The following is a 20,023-nucleotide window of genomic DNA, read 5'->3' as shown; positions in this document are numbered from 1 at the left end:
TAATGCACATCTATTTGTAAATATTAATTAAGGGACATGGGAAAGTTGAATTTATTTCTTGGCAAAGACTCTGGGTATTTCACATTATATAACTAGTAACTCAAAAATGCATACAGAGCAGGAAGTGAAATTAAATAAGTAATTAGAAATCCTTTAGAAATCAGTACAGTATTAAATACGGAATTTTATAATGAATATGATTTTACTATGAAAATATAATTAGAAGCAAATTTAATGTGTTTTAGGTTACAATGTACTTTCCTAAGTGAGAGAATTAGATATTACTTCATATTAATGTTTAAGATCAACAGACAAAAATAGTTTGGTTTGTCTTCTATCATTGTTTTCTTACGTAAGATAGAAAAAGTAAGCTAATAATGATGACTACATCCCTGACTTCAGCACATAGCTACAGGATCGATATCACTTAAAAGCCACTGAGAGAAATGGTTTTGGATGAAACAATCCAGGATTCAAATAAGTAATAACAATTGAGGTTTCAAATAAACAGAAGTGGGATCACAAAAAGGAACATTTGTAAGCCAAAACTGCTGAAGTAAACATTTCGAATTTTTATTGTTTGCTTTGTTTAATTAGATAATGCCTGTTGTTTCTTCTTACACTGCAGGAATACTGACACCTGAGTCAAATCAAGTTATTGTTTTTCAAGACGATTCTCTGCTTTATAAGCCCAGATTTTAAAAAGGAGAGGAAAAGGACATGGAACCCAAAACATCATGAAGATTTGAGGAATAAATAAATAGCCATTGGTTTTAAATCAAAGTGTAAGTCTCAAGTATGTTGAGACTTACTTATTTTTATTAATTAATTTTGTTTAAACAGAGCATTTAATATATACATAAAATTATATATATATATATAAAACATTTTGATTTATATATACAGTAGATAATTATAAACTCAGTAACTAGCTTGCCCATCACCATAAACTTGCATCATTATTTACGATAAATATCTTCAAAACCCACACTTCTAACTATTTTGAGAAACACAATGCTTTCTTGACATCTGTCCTTACCCTATCATGCCATACAACTCTAGAATTTTTTTTGCTGATTTCACTGAAACATTGTTCACATTGGCAATTTAACCATCCTTGTCCTCTTCCTTTTCTCCCAAATTTTTGGTAATCAATATTCTACTCAGCTTCTATGAGATAAACATTTTTAGATTACACATAAAATGAGACATTATAGCTTTTATCTTTCTATGCTTTCTATGCTTGACTTACTTCACTTAATGTCCACCATTTGGCTACACATGATAGAATTTCTTACATTGATGACTGAATAGTTTTCCATTGTGTATATTTGTACTTTGTTGGTTAATAGACATTTAGGCTTCTTCTATGTGCTGCTTCTTTGAATAGTACTGGAACAAACGTGGGAGGCAGATGTCTCCTCATGGTGCAGATACTACCTTCTTTCAATGATTTACTGGATCTTACGTTAACTATTTATCTAGTTACATATTTTGAGGAGTAATCAAACTCTTTTCTGCAATTGCTAACTAATTTACATTTGCACCAGTGGTGTGTACAACTTTTTAAATGTATTTTTATTAGTACACTTTGGCAGTCCATAATTATTACATTTATGGTGGCAACATATTTTACACGCTTTGTTATCTCCTTGTCCTCCCTTCCCTCCCTCAGCCCTCCAATCCTTAATCCTTTTCCCATTTGAAAAACCTCTATTTTCATTTTTTATTAATTCATTGCTGTTAATCTTTTGTCTCTTCTCCCTCCCTCCAAGAATTATTTTCTACATCTGTAACATCATTTGTTATGTTATCTATATAAAAGAATTGTCAGTTAGAAAATGAGAGAAAATTAACTTCTACTATATTAGTAAAAGAAAAAACCACTACCAATTTCTTGATATTTTATAAAACAAAAAATGTACATGTGCCTTATCTAGAGAATTCATAACATGAGGCTATCTTGGTGGAAAAGAAAGCAGATTTACATATATCATTTCTGAGATCGATCAATATAAGGATAAATTAAACGGGAGCAAGCTTATATTGCAAACTTGTGAAGTTGATCAAAAATATGAAAAATTAAATGACTACATAGAATCAGAACCATTATTAAAAAAAGAATAATAAGGAAAACTTTTGTTGACATTAGAATCTAAATATTCCAATAGAATAACAAGAGTAGCAGAACAAAATATGTCTTACACCTGGAGGCTTAATAAATATGACTTTAGTTAGAAATTACTAAAGAAAAGATGGAATATGTAAACATGTAGACATGTAGAAAAACATTAAAAGAACTAGGAAAACATTACTAGGGAAGCTAATGTTAGGATACTTTTCTTTATAATCTGAGGGTAATGTTGACTCAGTTTGTATCTAAACTGGGATGTATCACAATTTAAATGATTTGGGACTAAATGATAAAAAAATGCTGAAAATTTCAAGTTTATCAGAGAAAACTCAGAAAAATATAACCATGATCTAAATGATTGAAGTGTTTCTTGAATAAGTATCAAAATAAAATGAATTAAAATTTGAAGAAGTTGTGTGATAACACAAAGACTTCTGATTAGGGAAATATAATGTAAATATACATTCTTAACAGATTAAGAAGAAATGCTGCTATTCCTGAAAATTAAGAAATTATATCATTAAATAAAGTAGACAATAGGGTTGTAATGTGAATACACAGTTCTTGGAAAATGAACTGAAATGTCAGTAACAAAATTCAGAAATGTACTCATTAAATTTCAGTTTAATTAAATTCACAAAATCAGTTAAATACTGCCATACACCAATGATACAAATCTCGCCATGTGACAAATGATAAGAAGCTGGAAGAATCCCAGATGTAAGAATTAGCCTCCCCTGCTGGTAGCTGGGTGAATTAGCCTGGATATCCTTGAACGCAAGCTCATACAAACAAATTTTTTTTTACATACTTTGCAACCTCCAACCCCACATTCCCAGTTTACACTTTATTAAGATGATAAATACTTGTCATTTCTTCCTGAAGATTCTGAATGAGAAGCAAGCCCACACAGAAATACACCAAACTGCTACAATAACCAGGTATTGATAGACAATCCAAAAAGGATAACTAAGTCCTATGCAACAAACATGTCAAATGAGCAAAGCTTATGCAATTGAAAATACATATAAATATATTGTTTAAATCAATGTAAATCAATTGAAAAATAGGGTTAAATGTATTTTATAAATTTAAAATACTTGCAAATGCAAAACTATGCTTGAATATGATAATATATTGAGATTTATCAGTGTGTTCTTAAGAAAGTAGTAGAGATGGGAAAGAAGATCAAGGAGGAAACTAAGAAGTGAAATAAAACAGTTGCAAAGAGAAAGTAGATCATCCTCCAACAGAGTAAGTTTGGAAATATAAAGGTAGGGGAATGGAAGAGTATGATGGACGTGGATCTGGGCACATATCAGAAAGAAACTACTAAACTACCTCCATAAAAATAGTTAAATGAGTGGCAATTCCATATTGGATATGTAGAGCAACATCAAATCTCTAACTATTCAGATAAATGGGGAAAATTACTATTCCATATTATTACACAGCAAGTGATTACTTAAAATATTTAAGTGCATTCATTACTTAAAGATGATTGCTTGAACAGCCACAAAACTTTCACATGAATGTATTTATATTTGGAAATGTAGTGCTTAAGTTCTTTGAGACATGTAGACAAATATTAACAGTGCTAGGGTAATTGCAAAGTTTGTAGCATGCCATGTAATTCTGAATTATTTAATACTTAATATGATAATGTGTTTACTATGTGAGAAATAGGGCACAATAGGAAAACTAAAATCAGATGATTATTTCGTGTCCAATTGAAGCTATGCAGTTATTTGGCTGCTTTATAGCCTTGTATATGTTGGTGCTTTCTTTAGTTTTTTTTTTTTTTTTTAACAAGATATTTATAGTAATTTGTAGTAGCCCATGATCACTACCTTAGGACAAATTCCTATATTTGAATCCGTTGAAATAGTACTCAAAGATTTCTCATATAAGTAGCCAAATTTTACTCCTCTCAACACAGTTTAAATTTGTCCTTTCCCAAAATCTTTGAAATTGAGAATTACAAACAAATGTAAATAAAAGCTTTGGGTAGTTATAATACAACATTACGATTCTTAGCTTTAATTCCCAACAGAATGAAGTTTCTGCTCAGTTGTCATTGAGAATGTATGAGAACTAGAGTAGAAACCAAGACATAACATTTTTGTTTCCCAAATGCTCATCACTTATTGATTTATTTTTCTCCAAATGGTAGAAAAATAATTTCATTCAATATTTCTTCTATGCTATTTGTTAAATACTTAGAACTTTGTGATTCATTTTTCAGTGACCAAATCTTTTCATGATACATCAGATTTCTACAATTTATTTTGGGAATAAAATATCCAAATTGTGTCAGAAATTGAATATACTAAAATGCTCTATCAGCAAAATAATTTGCTAGACTTGGTCCTCTACCTGGAGGGCTTTGGATGAGCTTACTCATTTTGCAAATGCAAGTCTACAAAAACAAAACTTCCATCATTTGAAAGAAGACAAGCCTTTCTCAAATGCATACAGATCCAGCAGATTACTGGAATATCAAATGCCTTATCTAATTTTTCATAAGGAAACTGAAATAAGGAATATATTGGTGGTATTCTACAAAACATTAACAATAATATTTCTTCATATCCAACTTGTAAAAGCCTGAGAATCATCTATCTCATCCTTACAACATAAAAAAGCTGGAAAAAGTAAAATCAATGAATGGCATTTGAGAGTGATTTTCTAAAAACTATCACAAAACAAACAACTAACGCCAGATCTGAGGAGATGAGTGTTTTGGGTCCACAATTTTACTTATTTTCTCTCTGGGAATATAACTGAGGTGAAGAGCAAAGGAAGATTCCCTGTGTGGGTATGACAGAGCTGGTGAAAAATAAACATCTTGATACAGTCCTAGAGTATTATCTCTAACACATCTCTACTCTGCAGGTTAAAATACTTTACCTGAGAATTATGGTGCCTTGACGAAGAGAATTTCTTCAATTCCAGCTACTTCTATCCTTACTTTATTATTCAAATCATCAAAGAATGCTAAGCTCCAAACCATCATGAAAGTGACAACCCAAGGAAAATACTGAGATGAAAACTGAAGTTTATATAGCACTGACCAACACACAGCAGAATTAAGACACGCCTTACACTAGAGAGCTAACCACCTCTGTTCCCATTGCCAGTGCCACAATGTCCTGCTATCAACAAATAAAGTGATTTTGCAAAGTGTGGAAAAACAAAGACTCAAATGCAAAATGAAAACCTTGAAGCAAACTCAGAAATGGCACAGATTTATCTTACCTTAGAAAGGATGTCAAATTATTATGGTGAATATGTTTATGGTTCTAATGGTACAAAGAAGATTGCCTGAAAGAATAGATGAGTCATAGGAGTGCTAAATGACACAAGGAATAAAATGGAAAGCACTACTAATAAAAAATATGTAACAGAGACAAAAGTGACGTGGGTATTCTCATTAGTGGATTGAAGAATCAGTAAAAGTATATAAAAGGAAGCATTCAAAGCAAAATATAAAAAAAAAAATAGAAAAGAAAGACATGCAAGAATTGTAGGAAAGTTCCAATGGACAAAAATATATGTGTGATGGGAATAAAAAACCAGAAGAGAAAGAAAAAAGCAGAAACAAGTATATTTAAAGTAATAATGTAATTTTTTCCTAAAGTTAGGGATGGACAACATATAACAGGCCTGTGATACTCATAAAAATTAATCCCAAGTAAAATAAATACAAACAGATTAGGAAAAGCTCATTACCACGGAAAAGGGAGGAGATATTTTTGAAGATATGGGGTAGGGGTGAGGTAGGATGGATCTATACAGAGAATTAAGAATAAATATTACAATATTCTTAACTTTTTAACTATGAAAGTGAAAAACAGTGAAAATTCAATATTTAAAATGTAGAAGAATATACAGCTAACTTTGACTTTTATGTCTAGAAAAATATCCATAATCAAAGGAACAGTAAAAGCTATCTCAAAACGTGCCTCATTGGTTAGATTATTCATCTCTGGAATACATTAATTTCATCTCTTTGTGGCATAATTCTGTTATTTCATAACCATGGATGAAATCGTAATACTGTCATATACATCCTAATAAAAAGTAAGAATATGGCAGAGTAAAATATAAAAACATGCTGTAAGACAAAAATTAGGTCACTGGAAGTAGTTATTTCCATTTTTTAAAAAGGCAGTACTGTGATTCTTGTGAGATTTTATCTTTTCTTGAACACAAAGATTTTTAAACAAGTAGAACCTAATGACATTGGGGAATATAGAGAAATTTGGAAAGTGGGTCACAGACCATCGTAGTGAGATCATCATCTCTATTTCTATGGTTTGTCTAATATATCAATGTATTTAGGCACAGAGGAAAAAGGCTTGTATTCCAACATTTTTAAAAAGTATAAATCTAGAGAGATTGTAGCAAAAAGAACCGTTTATATTGTTGCAAGAAATGTAACTGGTACAATCACTATGGCAATCAGTATGAAGATTCCTCAAAAAACAAAACAAAAAAAAAATAGTCATTCTACTTGATCTAAATATACCACTTCTAAGTATCTTTCTGAACATGTTAAAGACAGTAAATGATAAGAAGTAGGAAGATAGGTCTTTCTCAAGTGGGAAGAGTCTCCAGAGTTGGGGGGGGGGTGGAGCGAGGAGGGAAATGAGATGAAAAGGAATGAAGGTGGATTATAAAACTTTACCAACTCCACACAAGGAATAGGAAAATTGTGTACTGAAAACAGGTGCTTGCAAAAAATAAATCAAGACAGCATACTATAACACAGTGATAAGTACATAGCATGTTTAAAGCAGCAAAAGCATCATAACTAAATTTTGGAAGTGGCCTATATTGTCCCTCAATAGAATAGTATATAAAGAAAACGTTTTATAAAAAATAGAAGGAAATGTTGAAGAAAGAAAGAAACAACCAACCCAATGAAGAAAGGAAAGAAGTAGAAAGAAGAGAAAGAAAAAGAAAGACGAAGAAAAATCAAGGGCTACGTTGACCAGGGAGTTAGGTGGATAACTGTACATTTAATGTATTTTCAAGTCATAGGACTTAGTTCTGGAAGGTGAGATGCAAACATATTTGAATCAAATGAAAACAGATCCTACTAGATCTAGATCCTACTAGATCCTACTGAGAAATGTGTGTGCGCGCATGTTGAAGTTATGAAAGAGTTTTAGGATGTTAGAAGAAGTGCTTTCAAGGAAAATGTACTTCGGCAAAATAAAATAATTTATCGTTGCAATCTGTTTTTATAACTTTAGATAGTAAATGTCATGTTATTGAAAATATTTATTTCAGGGGAATCGGTTGATGCAGCCATGCAAATGGCAAAGTTAAATCTATTTATCTTTCTGAGCTTCCTAAAATTGATGACTCAGGACTGGCTTTTCCAATGATAATAAAAAATTCCCCAAACATGTTTTGTTTTCAAAGTTTAGAACAAATTACAAGTCAAAAGACATGATAGCAACTTAAAGTTTCAAGACTAGAGTCCATATTTTTCCTCAAATTTTATCATCAGGTCTTTTATTGTATTGTAAATCATTTTTTATCAAAGTGAATGATTTTCAATCTCAAACCTTTCATAATATAGCTTTCCAAAAGTGATAAACCCAATGTTTCTTATTTTATTTGATTAGTGATATATCATTTTAAAAGTATCTACCTTACATTGAAAAATTTTAAAAATTGCTAATTTAATCTTTTTATGAAACTGTTTGTGTATTGCAACAGCTTTATAAGACAATATTTATGTAATTATATTAATTATGCAATTTATGCCCATATTTTTGTGTAACATTCTGTCATAGACTGTGTTACATTCTATCCAGTTTTCAATTTCAAATAAACCAATTTAGATTTACACTTACAGAGGCAATCAGCACTGTCATAAGCCAAAGTCATCTTAAGTAATTATTAGGTCCAATGTGTAGTGGAATTACATAGATTTGGGGCAATAAATTGAAGAAAACAGCTATTCCATGTATTTGGGTAATAAAATATTCAGAATGTGAGTTGAAATACTGGAACTGATCTCTTGTTCCTGAAAGCAACATAGGAACATTTGAAGCATTCAATCATAATTATTTTTCTGTTAGAATTATTGATGAAGTCATCCTCCAGTTGTTAAGTTTGAGAGGTTTATCTGGGTTGAGTTCCTTGTAAAAGTTACTTCAAAAGTTCAAATTTACTTAAACTGTGTTCTTAAAATATAGGACATAAAAGCTGCATCTTGGTGCTCTTTTGAGTGTGTTCTGCACAGGGAATGGGCCTCTCCCTGAAGATACTCCTGCATTAAAATGTTTTAAAATGCAGAATTCATTCATTTAGTCACTCATTCACTGTCTTCCTAACTTCTTTCTAAGCCTTAAGCATTCAGTACTCGATGGAGCAAATAAAGTCCTCTGAATCATTTTTACTTCGGAAGAAATAAATTGCAATAAGTAAATTATTATTTAAGAAGATAGACTCCAATGATAATAAATACAACAATGTAAGTAAAAATGAATGAAATGAAAATGTTAATTTTGTACTAAAAGATATACATTCAAGTAACCGCAATTTTTTATGTGAATGTATAAAATTTACTAGTGTAGAAGAGACAATTTTCTAAGGTTACTACACTTAGTTCCCTAACTAATAGACCATAAAATATTTTTACTTGGAGTTGAATGAAAGAACAGGAAAGGGTTCAATTGCAGAGTCAATGCAGAAACATAGCAGTTCTGATTTGTTCTAATTTGTACCTTCAGAAAGTGATCCCCTCCTCTCTCACCTTCTCATTGAGCCTCACCAAAAGACTAATAGAAACAGGAAAATCAGCAGAAGTTTCCAGATGCTGAATCATTTTTAGCCCATTTTGCCCAAATTTTTCTCTCAACTACGCAACTGAAAAGTCTTCTAATGCTTCCACATAAGGTAAAAAGTACCTATTTTTGTACTAGTGGACAAAAGGGCAATTCCTTATCCCACGTAATCCTGCCTTCCATGAGAGAGCACCTTGACCCTTACTGCTATATTTCTAATCGAACTCCCACTGAATAAAGTCTCTACATCTGATTATTCATTTTCAGAAAAGAAAAGAAAAAAAAAAAAAAAAAAAAAAAAACACGGTTGCAGGAAGTACGATTTTAGTGAACATCCGGGACCATGACATGACTTCCCTGCCCTTAGCTTTCTCTAGGCTTGTTCTGAGAAAATTAAAAAGTGTCTGTTCAGAGATCAGCACATCCCTGAGACTGATAACTTTCCCTGCTTGCCTAGGGCACCCACTGTTACAGTGAATTCTCTCTCCTAATTCATACCCACAAGAAATCTCCTTTCTTTTCAGAGACAGTTGCATCAGCAGTAGGCACAAGCCTATTTCCTCAAAAAGCAGAATATGTCTGTTGTGCTTGTTATTCAAAATATCATATGCAAAATAGTTTCTAAACGGAATATTATTTTACTGCAGCTCACACTGCATCATTCTCACAGGTGCCCTAGAATCCAGTCTCCTTAACCCCACTTAACTCTCCACTTCACTGTGTTCCACCCCGAATGGGCACAACAAGCCCCTTATCTTTGGCCTGTGCAAGTCACTGGCCATCAGCAGCACGATGTGCAAGCTTGTTTCCTGTACATCCACGTCAATGTGCTGCCCTCAGTGATACCCTCCTCCACCCACAGGGAAACGTCCTTGCAGCCTCCTTATGTAGTGATGACAAACTCTCACATTTCTCACCCGAGGGTTATCCTGGTCTTTCCAGGTGATTTGGTTCCCTCTTGCCTAAAATTTTCCAGGTTTGGTGTTTTGGGCATCAACTGATGACACCCTTGGAATTTCTTTCTTCTTCAGTTTGACCACTAGCACCCTCTCCTCAGCACTTCCCCCAATCTGGCTCTGAAACGGGGATTTTTTAAATACTACTTCCTTAATTCACAGTGGTCCAATTTTCACATATAAACTTCTCAGTGTACCCTACCTTATATCCTGGAATTCTTTTTCTCAAAATATGTTTGTCTCTAGTTTCTTAAACAAACATATTTAACATCTACCATAGATCTTGAAAATAACTATGCACAGCACTAATCTCAAGCATTTTACATATTTACCTCTATTGTTATTAACTCCTTTCTTTATCATCTTCTCTCCAGTAGAGATTTCTGAATTATCCCAGTACCTATAATTTATTGGCCATTTTAATGCTTTTATTCTCCTCATCCCTAGAATTTTCCTCTTATTAGACTGTGCATCCGTTTTTTCCTTGAAAATTGTATTTTCTACAAACAACAACTTCTCAGATTAAATAGATTTTCTTTCTTTTACAGGTTAATTATTCTTACATTTCCTCTCATGTGTCCCAGAAGATAAGCTCTTGTGGGCATCTTCAACTGAAGTTACTGCCACATTGTATTCTCATTAGGACAATACATACATGGGGGGCGGCCTAAGGCATTTCAGATCCCCCTTCTGTGGCTGGCTCCATGCCTTGGATTTTGGGGCTTAAACCGCCTAACAAAGCCACAGTCTCTATAGAGTGGTCTTCTCATAACTTGTAGCTTTAGGCTTTTTTACATTCATCGTTTCTTCTCAGCCTTTCAATAATGGTCTCCAAAGCAGGATTTAGTCCTTGGAGGCTTTCTATCTCTTTCCATCTTACTTTCCCTAGTGAGCTAATCTGTTTTCCAAACTTTACATGCCAACTGCACAACAATGATCATTACTTTTTTATCTCCCATCTAATCTCTCTCTTGTATTCTAGACTCACACGGTAAGGTAGTCAATGTCTCCCCCAGGATGTCTGATAGCATCTCAAATTTAATAAACCTAATTTTGAATTCTTTATTTGAATGATTCAAGCCTATTTCATCTTTATTCTTTCCTATATCAAGTAACGGCTGCTTTGCACATTTACTTTCTTAAACCAACACAGCCCGTTCTTACCATTTCTTTCCACTTGTTATTAGTTTCAACCTCAGTCTTTCCCACAACCACGTCATCCGCTGCTTGTACTACAAGAACTTTGAATATGTTACAACGCCTACTTCATAATCATTTCCTGCATAAAGACTGGTTCTGTTGCTTCAAGTTTTCTTTTATCAAATGTCACTTATTAAGGGAGATACGCCTTAATTATCCTGCATAATGTAAATGACTCTTCCTCTCTGTAGGCCTTCCTTCATCTGACTGCTGATTATTCCCATAACTGGTATTATTTATCATATATCATATATTTTTTCTCCCACTTTGTTCATTGTTGTCACCCTCTTTGTTAATGTCTATAATGTAATATATTCTCAATAAATGATTTTCAAAAATTAATAATATGCAGCACAATATCATCATAAATATGTATATATTCATATTCTCTATAACCATAAATATATCTGAAGGAACATTAACATTTTCTTTTAAATAATATCAAAAAACATAGGGACTGAGAGTATATTATTAATAATTTTCAAACGTCCTTTAGGAGTAATATTCAAGGATATATTTGTCTTACAAATAGAAACAACTGAGTATTGTAGCAACTTTATGACTTACATGAATTAGAACTGACTTTTTCTCCACAATAATTCCCTGATGTCTTTCTACACAGTTGAATGGCAACAAGATTTTTTAAATCTCAGAGACCAGAAAATTAGTTTCACTATGAATGGCTAAAATGATGATATTAAAACGAAGCGAGGACTGCAATTATATCAGACTCTAAATGATTTCTTGGTTCTTAAATTTTGCATCACTGTTTTCACACAAATATTTATTTGATTTATTGTAGTCTAAATAGTAAATATGCTATGTTATATAAACATTTCTTTTTATCATAATATTCTCTATTATAAAATCAATTAATAAAAATTAAATGTGTATATGGTTATTATAATATTTGTAAAAGCCCAAGCAATCTAAAGTAAAATAGTATGTTTTTAAAACATGCTACAGCAACAAAAAAATTCAGAAGTCTACTGAAATAAATCAAATAAATAAATAAATAAATCAAATAAATAAAATCGGTATTTTATCAAATGCAAAAACTTACACATTACAATTGTGATTTTCAAATCTATTGTGCATAATGAATTATAGATTCAGAAACATCTTTATCCAATGGCTTCATAATGTGCAGAGCTTAAATTCATTTGCTGGTCACAATTATGTTTTAGGAAATATTTGAAACTTATAGCTCATCATCAGAAGTAATGTTATTGTACATATAATTTGGCAGAGAACAACCACTAAAACGGAGTTTATATGATAAAGTTAATTAGCAAATCAGCATTAAGACAATTAATAAATATTTTTTAAGGTTATCTAAATTATTAACATGATTTAAAGTATAAGAGTTTAATATTAGATATCAGGCTAAATTTTGGTGGGAAACAAATTATTCACTGTATATAGCCATATGATTCTTCTAGTTAAATAACTACTTACATCTTTTGGTCTCTAAGCAGTGACGGTTTGACTTCCATGTCTTCCTGTACACATTACCTTTATTGTTACTCAAGTTTCCTCTTGGTCTTACAGATATTTTGCTTACAATATTTCCTTACATTTCTGTGATGCATTGACAACTGCTGGTCTGTTGCCAACATAAAAAAGAACTGGAGAAGTAATGTAATGTTGTTGGTTCTCCTTTTGCCGTTGATTCTCCTGGAGGAACTTGTAGAACATCTTTCCTGTTGTAAACATGGCTGCCTTCATCCACAGAGGAGCCTGGGACTTTGTTGTCACAGAGAATGTTTGCAAGTTCACTTTAGGGGAGCTCTGGTCTTTACTTTGAGCATCACATCCTGGCTACAGAGGGGAAGATGTGTGCTGTTCAGTCTCTTGGAGAAATGCGTTGTGCTGACTTCCGGATGTGAACTTGCCTGTTCCCATCATCAGAGAAGCTTGGGACCTCATTGTCACTGAGGATGGTTGTGGTAGTTTTTAGGGGAGCTCTGGTCCTTATTTTGAGTGTCACTTCTTAGCTCCAGTGTAGAAATTTCAACCTAATGGCACAGATCCTTCATCCTGCTGGCACAGACTTTCTGGCTTCCACTGATGACCTCTGAGCCTTTTCAAACAGATCCTGTAAATCAGGCTTGTGTGAGCCATTGTTATGGGTTCCAGGTCTTCAGTTGAACTCCTACAGGATGTTATGGTGGGATCCAGGTCCTCAACTGTATTCTTTGTGGTCTTTAGTGTGTACATAGATTTTCTGCATATTTTGTTTGATTCTTTGGGTGACTATTATAAAATAATACTATAAATTATGCATCTGGTATTAAATTGTTTCCCTTACAAAATCTGAATACGACATTTTCTAATATATTTATTTATTTTTAACACTTTCTTATTTAAAAGGTTGAGTCTTGAGTAAAGAGAATGTGGATTACCCATACGGTGAAATGTTACTCTATGGTATTTGAGAAAGAGCTCATACTACTACGTTGAATTGATGTGATATTCTAAAACAGGCAAAACAAAATAAAACAGGTATAAAACACTGGCATGAAAAGTTTTGCTGGTAGAAACCAAAATGATGGTTTCATATGATATGTAAGATGATTAACTAGAAAGATTTAATAGGAAATTTTCAAAGTAATCAGAATATCATGTATCAGCATCCAATTTGTGGTTACTTATGGATTCTTTACATAAATTTATTATAGGCAAATTATAGCATCACCAAAAGAACTCAGTAAAAGAACAAAACAATAAGACAATAAAGGAATATAATTTTCCTTCTTATTCCTGACCATCAAAAGGTAGAAGACTTGGTCTCTTTACATAATATGTGGCACACAGTGAGTACTTGGAGGATACCTTATAAATATTAAGTGAAAAAGTGATTTCATCTAAAAGAAGTAGCATTACATGGTATTTTTAAACATTATATCATAAAGGCTGGATGGAAATAGTATAAATTTAAATAACTTCATTCACCGGATTCTCAAAATTCAATGTTCATTAGAAAAAAGAAAGTAAGATAAATGAGTGATCATTTGAAGTCCTAAACTTACATTATTATGATGCAATTTTTATGATATACATGAAACATTCTTCAGTGAAAGTCGCCTTAGGATTCTGATAAGATGAATATCATATAGAAACTCAGTTTTGCCTTTTAATTTTCTTTATTCATATTCATAACCATTCTCAGAGATATTTGTCTATCATTGACAAAGTCAGTATAAGCACGACCAGGGGGGATTACATTACATTTTCTTCATTTGAACTTGTTTGCCAATACCTGTTTTAATAGTAACAGCAAATCCTTAGTTATTGTAGTTTGTTTTACATTTATATCATACAAACCAGAATAGACTTAGAAAAGGAACATTATGGATGCTGAAAAATAGGGTAATTTGGCATTTACGACACACTCGTTGCCAAGACTTGCCTGTTACTGTGAAGGGAACTGAAGGAAAGAAATACATTAACAAATATTTCACTTATTATTTGCATGGATTGTAAAATCAGGCCAGGAGACTTTTTAAAGTTTTATTTAAGAATCATAAAGTTTTCTGTGTAAGGAATCTTGAGAAACACAGGCAATGACTTGATACCAATTTTTGGTTCAATTTAATGACATTCATTAAATGACTGAAAAAAATGAAGAGTTTGCAGGTTGTTTCATATGTAGGGAAAAGCATATATTTGATGCTATGTAACTTTCTTAATAAATTCATTATATGTTTGCAATCCCATTGAACTGATATTTAAAATGAAGACTGTAGTTGTAATGAAGTCTCTGTAATGTAGACTCTGTAGTAATGAAGACTCTGTAGTGTAGTGTTCTTTGGCTGCATGAATTCCACTTATTAAAAATATCTCTAGATTTAGTCCAAAACTGTGAAGCTTTTTTTAAATGTATTTATATGAAGAAAGCTATGGTAATAATACACTAAAATATGAATAATCCCTACAGGTCATGTAGATTACTTTTTTTTTTGTTTTTGTTTTAGATTTTTATCAAAAACAATACTTAACCGGTACATAAGATAATTATTTTCTTCAGTGTTTATTTAAATGTCCTGGAATTTCAGAGAACTTTGTTTGCTAATAGTTGAGGCTTTCACTTTATATATTTCCTAATCAGATTATTTTAAGTTTATACTTAATTTTCCTGTTACCACATTGCCAGAGTGTAGACTGAGACACCTAAAAACAAAATTCCATAAATATAACTCCTAACTAAGCCATACTACCGCATATTTTTCAGACAAAAGCACAGTTTTTAAGGACAAGTTTGTGTGTGTATTCAAATTTTTTCCTAGCATATTCTTATATTTACGCTTCAGATTAAAACTTGATATAAACATTATTGGATGGAGTAGAGAAATAAGTTGAAGAAATAAAGACTTTTTTCTTTTTTATTTTAAAGAGAGAAAAAATAAAACTTAAAAACAAGATAATAGGGGGTAGCAATAGTTAATATACTGTGTATTGTTATCTATAATTGGTTACTCAGAGTACAAAATATCAGCATTTAATTTTTCAAACAATATTAGCACAAATCTATCTTTTAAATGAACTAACAGAAGCTGAAAGAGTAAATAAAATTCAAAATTTAGAGCATATAGTGTAAAATGGGAAGAAACTTCAAAAGGAAAGAGACATTGGTATGAGGGAAAGAAGGAAGGGAAAGGCAAAAATTATATATACATACATATATACAACGACTTTTTAGTATATTGTTTCTTTAATGATTGTTGCTATATAACATTCAAAACACACCAACTATTTTAAAATGTCATTTCAGATTTCAACTCAGCAATTTATACATTAAATAACTGTTAATTTGCTAGTTTCTTATGATATGGGTCAATATAAAATATACAATTGAATATGACTGGTTTTATTGGTTTATCCTATTGAAGCTTTAGGGGTGATGTAATTGGCAGAATATTTACATTCTAAAACATTGCTTTTCCTGTTTTAATCATTCAAATAGCCTCTTAACACTTTTAGATTTTGTAAAGTTAAGCTTAACTGCATAATTCAGAGTATACTTAATTAAAATTGTTTCTTGAGTTTATCTGCACTTGAAGTGAATGTCCAGTGGCCTGATACGGTAATATTGGAGACTTAATTTGCTTCTCTGGGCTCAATTATTTTTATGCAGGACATACCTGGAACTCTGCGCTCTGGAATAGAATACCCAATAGTTGTCAGGTCAATTTATTGAAGAACCAAAACAACAAAGAAATTTGACTCATTCATCTTCTTGGAAATTAAATTACAGATTTTTTTTCAGTATCAGAGCAGAAAATGTCAGAACAGCTATAGCTTTAGCGATCAGTAGTCTGAGAAAAGTCTTCTTAAATGACAGAACTAAAATGAGTTACCACCTTATCAATGCAGAATAAGTCACATTTTTTATTTTCTAAGTGCTACAAATACCTAGCACAATAAAGTTGATGGACAGTTTCCATGTAGACATTTAGTTTTCTAACTATTTTCTGTTTCTGAAAGAACACAGCATATTTGCAACAGCAAAACATATAAAAATATATTTGAAGGAAAGATATAAAAATTAAAGGGATGATTTGTTTGATGACTTTCTTTAGAAATGTACATAAAATTGCACCAGAAGAATAAATGATGTATAACGGATAATATTTTACATAATTTGAAATAGATATGTTTTTACTGCTGTGTGATGAAAATACCCCAGTTCAGTTTCTTGCTCAAGTGAAGAAGTACAAACACAAATTATAAACATTCGCGATCATGTGCTTTTCATAAGTTCATCATTTTCAGGAATCATTTTTCTGCTTTGTTGAACTTCTATCTGTTTTTTAACTGAAAATTCTGATCCCATAATTTCCAAGTCTTTGATGTGTTCATTGATTTATTGGTTGAATTTTTAACCTGACTTAATATTTTAAGAATTGACCAGCAAGCTCTAAAATATGAAACACGGAAAGAAAAGGCCTAATTGAATTGATTTTTTATGAGAAACTGAATCAAAATTGTCTCTTTTCCATCACATTAAGTGTGAGTGCAGGCAAGAGAGTGCAAGGTTTGTTTTCTCTGACCTTTGAGGACAGAGTTATCCTTGAGGAAGAGTCTTCATGACAGAATCATTTCTTAAGAGTTTTACCTCTTTCTATTGTTACCCTTGTAATTAGATCTCTGCATGAATTTTGCAGACAACAATTCTTAAACAAAAGAAAACTATTATCTGGGCTTCTCTCCAATCATTTCATGTGTTTTCTGAGCCACTGCTTTTTTCTTTTTTGTACCTAAGCGTGGTTCAGCTTGTATCCTTTATAAAGGAAATATTAAACAACCTGATTTCACTTTTCTGAAAAGATAGTAATTAAATTATATTTATTTTGTTTTGCATATAAATTGCTTGAAGATAATTTAAAAATTGCTCTTTTTTCTGATATTTGCTCTTTTACTTCTATATACAGTATGTTTGATAATGCTTTCTTAATTGCTTATTCTTCAAGAGGACAAGTAAATGAAATTGTTTTATCATAAACAGCTATAAAATGAGAATGATAAATATATACTTTGAGAATTCAATTCTTTTGGCTATTCAAGTCAAATTTTACATGTCCCTTGCATGTTCATAAGGGTATATATATATATATATATATATATATATATTAAAACATACTGCACAAAAATGAAAATTATCTCATGAGTTAAATAATAAATGGTACTACATGTTTTCTTGTAGTTTAAGAAAAAACATACATTTCAGCATAGCAAAAAAGAGTTACAATTTATCTAAAAATTTATGAGCTTCTACATCAATCTTATCATTATAAAGCAATAAATGAGAAAAAAAAAGACATGGCAAGTCACAACTTCAACCTCTCATTTTACTATACTTCTAGTTGTATCTATGAAAAAGAAAAATTCAGAAATATTTGAGAGGGGATAAAATTCAGAATAAATATGAAAATGCAGATTTAATTTTGTGATGATCAAAGAAAAATAATACTGAAAATACTTAGAAAATGCACTATAATTTTATTAGACAACTGTGTGGAATCACTTAAGTACTTATAAGTAGGGGGGAAATCACCTATTTCCTGGAAGACAGAATAAACAAACAAAAATTTTGTGCTTCATAGCTATCTGATCAAGGGCTTAGTAATTGCCTCTGAAATTGCCAACTCAATCAAGTGTAAATAATTTCTTATAAAAAGTTACTTTTACAACTAAGTCTTTTAATTAGAGTTGAAAGAAAAATGATTAATGTTCATTTTTTCCAACAGAGTTGTTTTGCAGAAGTTTCTAAGCTGTGAGAGTTCAGTGTCTTACAAAATGATGGTGGTGGTGGAGGTGATGATAATTAAAAACATGATGAAAACTTAAATGTAGGCTTCTGTTTGCTGAATCCAAGGGCAAGGTATTATATAATTACTAATGAAGAGATTGTGCACTAAACATAGTTAAATGTTGGACACGATGTCAAATTTTAGAGAAATTGCTATGAAATGAATCTCCATGATGTCCTATTAACTTTATTCCATCAGTTTATTTCAGTGTATAGCAAGATATGCAGGAGCTCTCAATACACTATAGCAAATTATCAAATTAATTATTAAAGAGCATGTGTTAAGTTCTACTAAGAGGCGTATCAGATCTCATCTCAGAGCTAGGACTGTGGGATGTTCTAGGGAAGACTGATTGAATAAAGTAAGGCAAAGTGAAAGTTATGACTTTCAAGTTCGCCAAGCAGAATGTGGAAACGTGTATTCCTCACTTGTGCAGTGTCCTGAGCTTAAGAAAACAACACAGTTTAAAGAAACAAACAAAAAAAATTGCCTTTAATAACCTTCCTCTTTCTCATTTTTTATTTTCTTTAGACAGGTTTTGTAATTACAAGATTTGAAAAGAATATGGAAAATAGAGGATAAATACAGAAAAAAAGACAACCAGCAGAAACCATATAATTTCAATTGATAGGAGTTTGATTGTAGAGATCTGTCTTACATTCTGCTCCGTTGCCCAATACTGACATTGCATTTATCAGTTCCTTAAATATCCTTAAAACCTCCACATGCAGAACTCCAGCTCAGATGAAAATTTCTCTTCAGCTTCTTTGGTAGGAAGAGGTACCTAATCCTGGGTGTGTCATGGTTTATGTAAAATTTTCTGTAGGTTTTTCCAGAAGACATTTATCCTCAAAGGTTATAGCTTTGTGCTCTGTACAGAAGAAAATTCCTTCTACTCACTTCCCTGTCCTATCCACAAGATTATATTTACATGCTCCCTTGTGTGTTCCAATTGCATGGAAGGAACTGTCTTTCAAAAGCTGTTTCTCACAGTTTAATAGTTTCAAAAAGTACTAAAATTACAAATAGCTAAAAAAATATTATTCTTACTTTTATATACCCCAGAGTTATGAAAACATGTCCATCTATAAAAGACATGCAAAAAAATGTTCAAAGATGTATTACTACTAATAATTACCAAAAGATAAAAATCCAAATATGTATCAGTGCTAAATGGATAAACAAAATGCAGTATGTTTTCATATTTTGGAATATTATTCAGCACAAAAATAGAATAGAAAAATTACTGGTAAACGCCACAGTATATTAGATATACCTTGAAAATTTTAATTACAAAGCCAGACAAGAATACTACAGACAGTGTGATACTTGAATTTGTATAGGGTGTTAAAGTTTTTAAAAAGTAATTTTATATACATAGAACTAGATTGAATTTGGCATAACCTGAGATGCAGAGGATAAGGCTTCCTCAATGGCTTTGATATTACATTTTGGGTAAAATACTCTAAAATCAGATTTTAATGATGTTTCTATAATTCTACAATATATCCAAATTCACTTAATTGTACACTTTGAGTGTTAATTTTGTGCAGGAGATAGATAGATAGATAGATAGATAGATAGATAGATAGATAGAAATACAGTGATATCCTG

This window comes from Cavia porcellus, unplaced genomic scaffold (assembly GCF_034190915.1).
Source record: "Cavia porcellus strain 051 isolate PalLab524CR breed Dunkin Hartley unplaced genomic scaffold, mCavPor4.1 scaffold_4, whole genome shotgun sequence".
Classification (NCBI taxonomy): Eukaryota; Metazoa; Chordata; class Mammalia; order Rodentia; family Caviidae; genus Cavia; species Cavia porcellus.
Note: the sequence above shows the minus strand (reverse complement) of the source record.